This window comes from Bos indicus, chromosome 15 (assembly GCF_029378745.1).
Source record: "Bos indicus isolate NIAB-ARS_2022 breed Sahiwal x Tharparkar chromosome 15, NIAB-ARS_B.indTharparkar_mat_pri_1.0, whole genome shotgun sequence".
NCBI classification, from domain to species: Eukaryota; Metazoa; Chordata; class Mammalia; order Artiodactyla; family Bovidae; genus Bos; species Bos indicus.
This window is the reverse complement of record NC_091774.1, coordinates 64,373,387-64,385,577: the sequence shown is the minus strand read 5'-3', so window position 1 is coordinate 64,385,577 and position 12,191 is coordinate 64,373,387. Positions and strand designations below refer to the sequence as shown.

At 40.4% G+C, this 12,191-nt stretch overlaps 1 protein-coding gene across 2 annotated transcripts in view; it reads right to left on the bottom strand.

The window, feature by feature from the left end:
• The window catches only part of HIPK3 (homeodomain interacting protein kinase 3), an 83,217-nt gene extending 71,626 nt beyond the window's left edge, over window positions 1-11,591 (bottom strand). The window contains exon 1 of one of the 2 annotated variants that reach the window (XM_070804014.1): window positions 11,103-11,591. The gene's annotated coding sequence lies outside the window, so the exon portion shown is untranslated. Of the gene's footprint in view, window positions 1-10,242; window positions 10,377-11,102 lie in introns of those variants that run through there. The other variant, XM_019974962.2, reaches the window with a different exon arrangement.
• Window positions 11,592-12,191: the final 600 nt, after the last annotated feature.

Genomic DNA, 12,191 nt, shown 5'->3' with positions numbered 1-12,191 from the left:
ATTTAGTGAAGTACCTTCAAATACTTTTCTAAGTAAAGAAACTTTAGTTTCAAATTTTAAATGTCATATACATCTTGTGAAGATGATCTTTCACCATGGCATCAGGAAATCCTGCGCTTCTGGAATCTCTATGGTATCAAGTGAGAAACAATAGAAGGAACAGAAATGAGACTATATTAAGAAAAACAAAGATCTCACTCTTATTCTCATGACAAATTTGAGGAAGAGGACAGGGCAGAAATTTACAATGGATATCCTTAAGAAAGCCAGAAAAAAACTAAAGAACAAAGCAATTCATAAAGCCCTACAGAGGAAAAACAATCAGCTTCTCAAAAGTACTCTTAGAGGACGCTGAATTCTTAGAACTATTACAACTGCTTCTGTTTGGCTCTGACTACCTCTAACCACTAACTTCTTAAAGTGACATGTTGTTGGGCTGCATGTAATAAGCTGTGAACTAAAACTGCAGATTTATATCCATTTGGCAAGGGTCACATAAACATTTATTTCTTCCACAACAAGCTCACAGAAACATTGAAAAAAATGTGTTGTATCAGTGTAAAAAGCCACACTGTCATATAGGATACCATATAACTATATGTATCAGAATTATAATGATAAGAAAAACTCAAGATTTATCTGGCTAAAGAGTTTTCTTAACAACACTAATGCATTAAAAGATAAAAACATGATTAAGAAAGTTTAATTCAAAAAATGTTTAATTCAAAGAAACAGACTCACAATTGTTAAGTGGGCAGGGGCAATGAATTGAGAGTGGGGACTGCAGTGCAAACTATTACACATAGCATTGGTAAACAGAAAGGTCCTACTATATACCACAGGGTATACAGTATATTCAACATCTATATTCAATATCCTATAATAAATCATAACGGAAAATATGAAAAAATGATATATGTATGTATATATATACGTATAAACAAGTCATTTTGCTATACATCAGAATTAACACAACACTGTTCATCAACTATACTTCAATAAAATAAATTTTTTAAAAAAGAAAGTAATTCAGATTGAAGTTTCTGTAATATCTAACACATTTTTGCCTAAATAATTTATTTTATTTATTTTTGGCTGTGCTAAAGCGAGGAGGGGCTACTCTCCTTTGCATTGGGCAGGCTTCTTATTTGCAGTGGCTTTAGTTGTGGAGTACAGGCTTGAGGAAAGCTGGCTTCCCTGGCTGCAGCACATGGGCTCAAAAGTCGCGTTTCCCAAGCTCTAGGGCACAAGCTCAACAGCTGTGGCCAGGGGCTGAGCTGCTCTGCTGCGTGTGGGATCTTCCTGGATCAGGGATCGAACTTGAGTCTCCTGTAAAGGTGCACGGATTCTTTACCACTGAACCACCAGGAAAGCCCCCTAATTTTTAAGTTCAAAATTAAGGCTAGCTACTGATTCCATGGCATAAAACAAAAACACACTAAATCATTTGAAAATGACCACAAAGTAGTTATAGCTTACTGATGAGAAATTTATCCTCCAGATAATAACTAAAAATTTCTTATTGGCCAAAACTGACCTCATGCCATTTTTCAGGTAATTGCGTAAGAGGCTAGATAGAATCTCAGATGTAAAACTAATGATTACATATTAACTATACATGATGAATATGCCAAAATGGTCATGTTACAACGTTACAACTTAAATGTTATTTATTCATAGAAGCCTTGCAAATTCAAAGAGTAGAAATTATCACTAAGCCTTATCGTTACTTGAAATCAGATGGCTAGAATGAGTGGACTAATCTGTGACATTTAACATTTTGCACAAAAACATTTCCTTCAGTCATTCTAATGTATGCTTTATTACATGCTTATAATCATAATACATGTATAACCTGATGTCAATTTGTTCTCTTACAGGATATCTTTACTCTTATTTTAAACAGCAGCATAATATTCTACCACATATGCATATCTAAGTTGCTAGACTGCTTTTTTCCCAGTTTTTTCACATTTATAAAGTTGTAAATATTTTCATATAGCTTTTATACATACTTTATTTTCTTAATATGAATTTCCAAAAAAGAGACTTGATAAAAACTGAAAGATTTTGTTTTGCAAAGCACAGTTTTGGCTGTGTGTCTTGTTTTTAGTAGTATTTTTTTTAATGCACTCATCAGAAAAAAAAATAGTTTAAGACTTAAAGTTTCAAACATTAAAACCACAATAGAAAATGAATATGAATACCAAAAAGGAAATGCAGAAAAAGGAACAAATTTGGAAATAAGATTATCAATTAAGTTTGAGCTACCTGTACAGGAAAAATAGGGAGTTCAGGAGACAATTCAGAAGATAAGCTACAAGAAGCTCAGAACTGAATAGTGACTGGATGCAATCATCTGGAGGGATACACAAACCATGAATAAGAGAAAACTACTGGAGAGCTTAGTGGGAGTAACTTCACTAGAGTGGCATGGACAGAGAGCTACAATGTCAAGTAGAGGCTAGAGTACATATTAAGAAATGCGGAAGAAATCAAGTAGGGAAGATAGGTCCACAGACCTGTGGAGGCACAATTAAAAGATGCCTGTTTAAGGCTGAAGAAAAGAGGTCAAGAAAAAGAGAGAGACTGAAGTTACTGGATAGGTTCAAGATGCTGAAAAACATTTTAGGATGAAATCCACAAAAGAGAATAGGGAGTAGTCTTGGAGGAAAAGAGGTATTTCTTTTCTTGAGAGAGTAGTAGAAAAACAACATGGGTAATGGTGTAAGTTATACTCTGAAGTAAAGGGCTGGAAATCTGCAGAAAGTTGATATCTGTTTGACCTCTACCTAAGAAACAAACTCATTTGCTAGAATTAAGAAGGTGAGGGGAAAAGTAGTGTTTTGAGAAGTCAAATGGGTCTTTGATACATTCACAATTGCTTCGTCAGGTACCAGTCAAGCTACTCAATAAAGTATGCCAGTATTTGACTACTTTTATGGTTTATGACTACTTTTATTGGAGAAGGAAATGGCAACCCATTCCAGTAGTCTAGGCTGGAAAAATCCCATGGACGGAGGAGCCTGCTAGACTACGGTCCACGGGGTCACAAAAGTTGGAGATGACTGAGTGACTTCACTATCACACTATCAATGATAATTATATTTGACTCCCCAATGTCAAGCAGGCAGTTGAGGAGATATAAAAACCTTTGAGACATGGTCTCTGACCAAAGAACAGTTTAGATATGATTTTATATTTTTTTAATGTAACCTTTCCCCTACAATGGAATACATTGTTATTTTATAAAAATAGGTTATAAATTGAGGTATTTCATTTTCTTCCAATCAGATAATAGGAAACAATTTCAAGCTAGATATACCTTCAGATATGAGATATTTTTAAAGTGATTTTGCAAGTTTCAAAGCAGCCACTAGAAATACTTCCAGCACTGTCACACTAGGCTTAGGGCAACTGACAAGGCAAGCATTCCAACTATTTTCTACTCAAAAGCTATTAGGAAACCAATTATGCTATAGTCCCTAACACTCTGAGTAGGTTTCCATACAGAAAACAGTTTTAGAGAATTCCCTGGTGGTCCAGGGGTTAGGACTCACAACTTTCACCGCGGGGGCCTGGGTTCAATCCCTAGTCGGGGAACTAAGATCCTGCAAGATATACAGTGTGGCCAAAAAGAAAACGAATCCCATTTTAAATACACATGTATAAAATATCAAAATGTTACCAAATTGTCAAAGTTCATTAAGAATTTATCATACACAATGGTAATAGGAGAAACACAATACAACACTTGCCTTTTGCATGACTAGTTTTAAGGACCTCAACATAAGACAGACTTGATTTACACAAATTAAGTACACAAATAATATCCCTTCTGAAGAGTGGTTTCAAAATGAGTTATAGCCAGAAATTTCAGTATTTTTAAAAGTACCTTAAAATGAAATTAAAAGATGCTTACTCCTTGGAAGGAAAGTTATGACCAACCTAGATAGCATATTCAAAAGCAGAGATATTACTTTGCCAACAAAGGTCCGTCTAGTCAAGGCTATGGTTTTTCCAGTGGTCATGTATGGATGTGAGAGTTAGACTGTGAAGAAAGTTGAGCGCCAAAGAATTGATGCTTTTGAACTGTGGGGTTGGAGAAGACTCTTGAGAGTCTCTTGGACTGCAAGAAGATCCAACCAGTCCATTCTAAAGGAAATCAGCCCTGGGTGTTCTTTGGAAGGAATGATGCTAAAGCTGAAACTCCAGTACTTTGGCCACCTCATGCGAAGAGTTGACTCATTGGTAAAGTCTCTGATGCTGGGAGGGATTGGGGGCAGGAGGAAAAGGGGACGACAGAGGATGAGATGGCTGGATGGCATCACCGACTCGATGGACGTGAGTTTGAGTGAACTCCAGGAGTTGGTGATGGACAGGGAGGCCTGGCATGCTGCAATTCATGGAGTCACAAAGAGTCGGACACGACTGAGCGACTGAACTGAACTGAACTGACTGAAAACGAAATTCTATCTGTACCCAGTTTTCACCTGTTTTCTTCCCACAGATGGCATAAGAATAAGATTTGGAGAGCCCTACTCCAAACTGAGAAAGTAATAATATAATTAGAAGAGGCAATCCTTTAATAACTTGCTCAGGCAATACAAGAATGGGGCAAGTCCAGAATGAAACACTAGAGAATAAGAGAATGAGATTAACCGTATTTGAGAAATGACCCTCTCCTTCATTTAAATTAACATACGCATGTCTCCATAAGGCAATGAAAGCAATTACACTACTCAACCGCTTCCCTGGTGGCTCAATGATAAACAACCCGCCTGCCAATGCAGGAAACGCAAGTTTAATACCTAGGCTGGGAAGATTCCCCGGATGAGGAAATGACAACCCACTCCTGTATTCTTGCCCGGAAAATCCCATGGACAGAGAAACCTGGTAGGCTACAGTTTACGGGTCACATAATAGTTGGACACGACTTAGTGACTAAATAACACAACACATCTCTGTTAGGCAATATAAGGCTATTACACTACTAAATTGGCTAGACTTGATGGAAAGATTATCACAAAAATAAAATTCATAGAATCTACTTCCTCAAAGCAGAGATTATCATATCTTACTCTTCATCCATAGACAGTAATTTGCAGTTAATGGGCACTCAAACATGTACTAATTTTCATATACTTATTTATCATTGTTTTACCTATCATAATAAAATTTCATTTATTTGTGGTCAGAGTCAATGATCCAGCTACAAAAAAAGATTTAAAGTATACTAACCCTATTAAAAACCTAATACTTTTGAACCCTATACTACTCTTATCTAACTTAAAATATAAAACTATAACTAATATACTATAGAGATACCTGTACTGTCTCCACTGAAACTGGCCCAAAACATGTTTTGAGAATGTAGTGAAAAACAGCATCATAGCTATAGGCTATCTAGCACATAACCTCTAATTTTCATTGTGGTTTTATGTCACTGTACCCTATTTAATCTCATTAAAAGTTACAATAAATTACAGATTTAAAGTCCTCAGAAGTATTATATTCTTTAAAAAAAAATGTCTCTAGAAAGTCGGGTTCAATTTTCAGTGTTATCAGTCCATCTAACTTATTAACTATGTAAGACCGAGCATTATTTATCTAAAGTAGCATAGTTTACCAGACCTACAAGACTCTTGATGTATTATTAAACAGATAACACACAGTCAATATATACGGTAATGAAGTTTTTACGCCTTTAAAATAATAGCTTTATAGGGGAGGAAACATTTTATTTATGAACAATATGCAACAAAGTAAGAAGAAATTAAAGAGTTTGAAGTTAATATAAATGCTTTTTTAGTAAATCAAATACTTTTTAAAATTTCTAAAATGGATTAACTGGCTAGTCAAATACTAGCCAATTAATAAGCCAAGCTTTTTATATTTTCTATCAAATCCTAAAGACAATTTCCTGGTAATCCATATGTAATCAAATATAATTTATAATAAATGATTACAAAATTTTAAAAGAGGGAGAGAATGATTCATAGTCTGCTGATTTGATTATTTCAATATCTATCAAACTTAAAACAATTTTTTTCCAATGAGAAAAGGTACTCCAGCATTAATAATTACATGAAAAAGAACTAAATCTGACCACCCTTGGCAATCTCTTATTTTGAATGTGACCAAAGAGTTATACTAAATAACCAGTTTTTCACAATTTAGATGCTCACTTCCCTAGTGGCTCAGACTGTAAAGAGACTGCCTGCATTGGGGGAGACCCAGGTTCGATTCCCTCTGGAGAAGGAAATGGCAACCCACTCCAATATTCTTGCCTGGAAAATCCAATGGATGGAGGAGACTGGCTGACTACAGTTCATGAGGTCGCAGAATCGGACACGACTGAGTAACTTCACTTCACTTAGATCAAGGAAAAGGTATAGTTTAGAGGAGCCAAGTACTATTTTTCTCTATTCCACAAACAAGGTGTAACCACCTTTTCATTTAAAAAAAACAAAACAAACAAAAAAGACAAAGCAAGAAAGAAAATGCAACACGAAAAAGTATCTGGAAGTCTAATCTTTAAAAGAGATGTTCCTCTTAGAATGTAAAAATGAAACATGTGACAAAGAAGCCTGTGTTTTGAAAAACCTAGATTTGCTTATTAAGTGCACTTCAGTTTTATTTTTAAGGATCTCCAAAAACTAAAAATATTCCCATAAATCAAACTCATCATAATGGCAATATGTTCTCTTCTCGTCACACCTCTAATTTCAAGATAGGCCTGTAACGTTCTTTGTTTTTAAATTGTATAAAAAGTTTATCTTCCCTAAATTATACTTTAAGGAAAATAAATTGGGGGCTGGGGAGGATTTAAAAACTGGTCAAGGATGATAAACATATTATTTCACAAGAATGATCATTCGGCAGGTGCCAATGCCATATTCATAATCTTTCCTCCAAGCTACCACAATATTTCATTGACTTTACAACTAAGAGAACTCTGGTTTCTAGCAACTTGAACATTTAAAACAGATTTCTTAAGTCTCCCAAATCCAATGAAACCCACGCCTCACCATCACCCCCACCACAGCCCAGCTTTCTCTGAAGTATCTCCCCTCTACCTTCCCTACCCCTCAGTCTCCCTTAGGAGTGAAAAATGCTCACTCAGAAAATTAGACAAATTGTTTGGATCAAAATAAAATGCACTTAAGGTAAAAAAATATTATCTTGGTTTGTTTCATTTCAAAGACTTTTACATTAGAAAAAGACAGCTTTCAAAGAAAAAAAAAGACAGCTTTCTTGCCATTAACTACTAAATATGAAAGACAAAAGTAAATCAGCTTAACTGTCCACAAACTATAAATGCCACCCTAAAAATATAGTATTTCCAATACTCATCCAGCTCTTTTAATTTCCACAGGAGTGGTGAGAACAGAAGCTCTAACACCCTAGCATTCAGTGGTATGCTTCAGAATCGAGACAACATGTTGCCTTTATGTAGTGACACATGGCCTAAGTAGCAACTGTGGAGAACAGCCTGATCCACTAAATTGGTCAAGGTCTAATTCAACAAATATTTGGGTAAAATGTGTAACATACATCCTCCAAATATCTGTTCTGTCCTGACAGTGATTAAGATTTTTAAAAAAAGGACAGCTGTGACAAAGCTACAGAAGCAGCGCACTAATATTAAACTGTTCTTCCCCAAATCATTCTTAATTATACCAACCAAACTAAAAGGAGTGGACTTTGGCTAATCCTAAAATCCTCCACTAATTTAAAACTTCTATTCCAAATCTATAGCCCTATATTCAACTTATAGTGTATGCTTTAACGTATTAGACAAATATATATATATATATATGCATGTGTGTGTGTATATATATAAATTCTTTAAGCAGCTGAATCCAGAATCAGAAAGGACATCTCAAAGAACTCATTTAGACTTACATTCGTATTACACAGAAAAGGTTATACCCACCACAAAGGTTTCTGCAAATCGGGGGGAGGGGGGGGAACGAGGGAGCCGGGAGGGGTTCTTTTAAAATAAAATACACTGATAGGTTCCTTGATTTTTACAAAGTTCTAGGGTTTGTCATCAAAAGTAACTTCCAAGTTAAACATACCACACTGGGAGTCTCAACTTCAGACATGAGGAAGCTAGGACAGCTGCAAACACAGAAAACTTCACATGAAGATCTCTTTCGGTACCAACAATATTATCATGCAGCAAAGCATCTCATATCCTTTAATAGTTAAGAAGCAAGAATAATTCTGGACAGATACTTTAAATGTGGAAAAATTCAAAGGTCCTTAAAACACCCTTAAATCTAAATAGTGCCATGATATTTTCATCTCCAAATTCAAACATAAAGTTACAATGGAAAACTATATATTTTTAAAGACTTTGAATTAACTAACCCCCAATAATGCAATTCTAATCTACCATATCATCATATTAAGAAAATTAACTTCGAAAGTTACCAGAATAAATTAACATTCAAATGGAAACACTCAAATAAGTATTCCATTCAATGGATGTGAAACAGGATTGGGAAACAGCATTTTAGCACTCTGAAATTTACATTTTCTTCATCTGCCCTTCCATAGAGATGCCCTCAATGTTGATATATCAAATATTTAAAACAAAGCTCAATGAAAAAGTTCATTTGACAGCTGCTGCTATTTTAAGTTGCAAGAAAAAAAAGGGGGGTGGGGCTTTCAATAATCTGCATTCAACAAATACTTACATGCCCTGCCTTACTAGCTACAGAAACCCACCTCTGTAATTTGCACCTTGTTTTATGATACCCATGACAGAACATCCAAAAAATTAAAATAGTATGATCTGAAGCTTCTTTTCAAGCATGTTTACAAGAAGAATTATTCCATAAAAATCATCCACTTTTATGTGACTCTAAAACTCCATGCCCAGAAGCCAATGACTGGTTTATAAGCAAGATAATGACAAGTTCAATGGAAAAGGTATTATGACAGTAAACTAAGACTGGCTCACCAGGTTATGATCTGCCTGCCTAATATGTATGTTTAGCTACTATAGTCAGCAGTGTCCAAATATAAATCTGAAACATTTAATGGCTGGCTCTGTTCAAGAGTTCAAGCTCATTTTATCTTTCTAAAACACAGTTTTAAGCTAACACTCTCCACAAAAAAATTTTTAAATATAGTCCCTAGAGTATAAAAAATTAAGGAGCAAATTAAATTATTCAATTTTTCCCATAAATACAAAAAAGAACCGCACACAATGAAATATCCAAAATACAAATGTATCAGCACATCTTTACCTTTACACAAATTAAAAACGTTTCAGAAATGTGAAAAAAAATAAACCTCAACCATTGTATTTCACAAATAAGTACCCTATACTTCACGAATACACCCATAAATATACCAAGAAACAGTTTGTTGATTAAAAAGCACGGAACTTTACCTGGTTGGTACATCTCAATTACTCTTAAGTGGCATGAAGGCATGAGGTAACCAACAAAACTATAAAAACTAATTTTTTTAAAGAAAACAAAAAGGGCCAGTCTTATTTTGTTTACTTAAATCCTAAGTTTAATCATGACCTATCAAAATCTTATCATGGCTCATTGTATAAAATTAGCACCGCACTTGCAAGCATAAGCAGAATTTAGACTTATCAAACATATGGTGAGGCTTGCCTAGCTTCTGAAAAATTGAGAATGCAGGATTAAAATGTTTTTAGTTGGGTAACAAAACTCACCGATCCTGCTTAAAAGTTCTCATCAAAAATTTGATTAAGAGAACCTCTTAAAATTTTATAGCGCCCAGTAATTAAAATTTAGAAATAAACAGAAACGGTTTAAATATAAATCCTTCATCTTCAGAAGTTACAGCTAACAAGCAAATACCTAAAATAGAAAATAATAATAATAATAATCACCAAACTACTAAACAGAGGCAAAGGCTGGTTTACCAGCTAACTTTTTTGGCCCTAGACCAGAGAGACATCAAAGTTGACAATGGAATCAACCATGAGCTTTGCCTGTAAACTGGACGATAATCTGAAAAACTTCTCTACTGCTAACAGAAGCTCCTTTTAATGAGAAGCAGAGACCGACAGGTGGAAAAATAAATTCTAACAGGGCAGCAAGAGGTTGTGAAAACACGGTTCAAGGACTGAACGTGTTGTGACTGCTCTGTAACAGGTCCAAGGTAATTTACGCACACACCCTTCAGCGCAATTCCTCAAGCAGAGATAAGACTGGGAAACAACAGGCTTCGCCGAGAGCTACATACCATGTTAAAACAGCCGTCTCCCTCCCGACAGGAAAACAGACATTCTCTCCTCCGAAGTCTTTCCGCGAGTTCTCCCAGCGCCGCGAAGGGAAGCGGGCGGCCGCCACCGTAACGAGAGACGCCGGCAACAGACCTGCCGCGCGGCCGCCACGCCTTCCTCCGGCCGCGGCGGGGGACGCGGAGCGGCGGATCACATTTCTCCTCCCCAACAATCACACGCACTCACGTCCCTCGAGTTGACACCCTCCGGACCCGCCGCCCGACGACGCTGGGGACTGGGCCACAAAGCCAGGGACGCAGCCATCGGCCGCGGAGCTCAAGTTGCGTGCGTGCGTGTGTTTGTGTTTGTTCCCCTTAATGAAAGACAAGAGGTCTCCGTAGTGACGGCCAGGGCTGCGGGGAGGGAAGAGCCCCCCCCACCGCCCCACCAGTGGGACTAAACAAAACTTCGGTTGCTGGGAAGAGCCGTTGCGCAACCCTGGCAAGGGGGCGGCGGGGGCCGCCCGGCCCAGCCCCAGCGCGGCTTCCCGGAGGCTGCGCCACCGCGCGCAGGAACCACGCGCGGCCCCCCGCGTCCGGCGGCCTCGGGCCTGGGGCGCCTCGGCCTCAAGGGAGACGCCTGGATCCGCCACCCCAAGGGAGCCAGGCGGAAACGCGGAGCACGAGCGCACAGGAGATGCGGATCCGGGTGCGGAACGCGCTACGGGTGCGGACCGCTTAGGGGCCGTCGGGCCCAGGGAGGGTCTGGAGGAGGGGCCCGCTGGCCCTCCGAACGCAGGCGCGGCTGGTGGAGCCGTTCCGCCCCCCCACCGCCAACCCCCGCCGCGGGGTGGGGGCGCCCCCTTACCCTAGTCCCTTACCTTCCTAGAGGCCTGCGCTCTCCCCTCTTCGGGCGGCCGCAGCCCTGAGCATGTCCGGGGTGGGTGCGGGGCCGTGCCGGGGACAGGGAGCCAGGCGCTTCAGCAGGCGGCACCACCCAGCCCGGGCTCAGCCCCTCTCCGCGGCCGCTGCCATCTTGTCCTGGCGGCTGAGAGGAAACGGCGAAACACCCTCCCCCGACCACTGCTGCTGCTGCTGCTGCTGCTCTGGCTGCTGAGCGCCGGGCCCTTTTCCCTCATCTTCCTTCCCGGGGATTTGGGGTGGGGACGGTTCGGCTGGGGTGAGGGGTGGTGAGAGGCCGGCCGGCCGACCTCCGATTGCTGGGGGGCCTACGGACGGCGCAGCGTGCGGGGCCCGCGGCGGTTGGGGCCCATTCCTGACGCCCCCGCCGAGACTGGAGGAGAAGGAAGACAGCCTGGAGCGGCGGCGACGGCGGGGCCCGGGGCTCGGTCTCCTCTGGTCGCCGCGCTGCCGGGAGTCGTCACCGAGGCGGCTGCCGCCGGCCGCCCCAGTCTCGGGCCCCTCCTCCGCGCCCGCCGGCCTCGGTCGCCGCCTCCGCAGCGCCACCGCCCGCCCGGCCGCTCTGCGCGCCGAGCCCCGGCCGCCCCGCTCGGCTCGGGCCGCGGCGCCTCCGCAAAGCCCCTCCCCGGGGCCCGCCCGCCCGCGGCCGCGCCCTTGTAGCTTCTAGCCCGCCAGGCGGCCGGCTAGAGTCCGATCCGGAGCTGCCCCACGCCAGCACCCCCTCTACTGTTCTGAACCTCATTCTTGGGCCCACTCCGCCAAAAATCTGTTTTTCAAAAAGGTCCTAATGCCAAAGAAAAGATGAAAATGCGGAAGCGCATTTTACAGGCCTTTCGAGATCCCGTAATCATAGTTTCCCCTGCCGTCCCTTTCGGATCTGTTTCTTGGCGGGTTTTTTTGGTTTTTTTTTAAGGTCTAATAATAAGGAAGGGGAAAATGCTTGAAGTGAACAATCCCAGTCTGAATAGGTTCTTCCTGCTCCGCCATCCTAAAGCGTCAAGAGAATTGTAAAATCAGGTTAAAGAACGAGGAAAAGGCCCTCGTGGAAA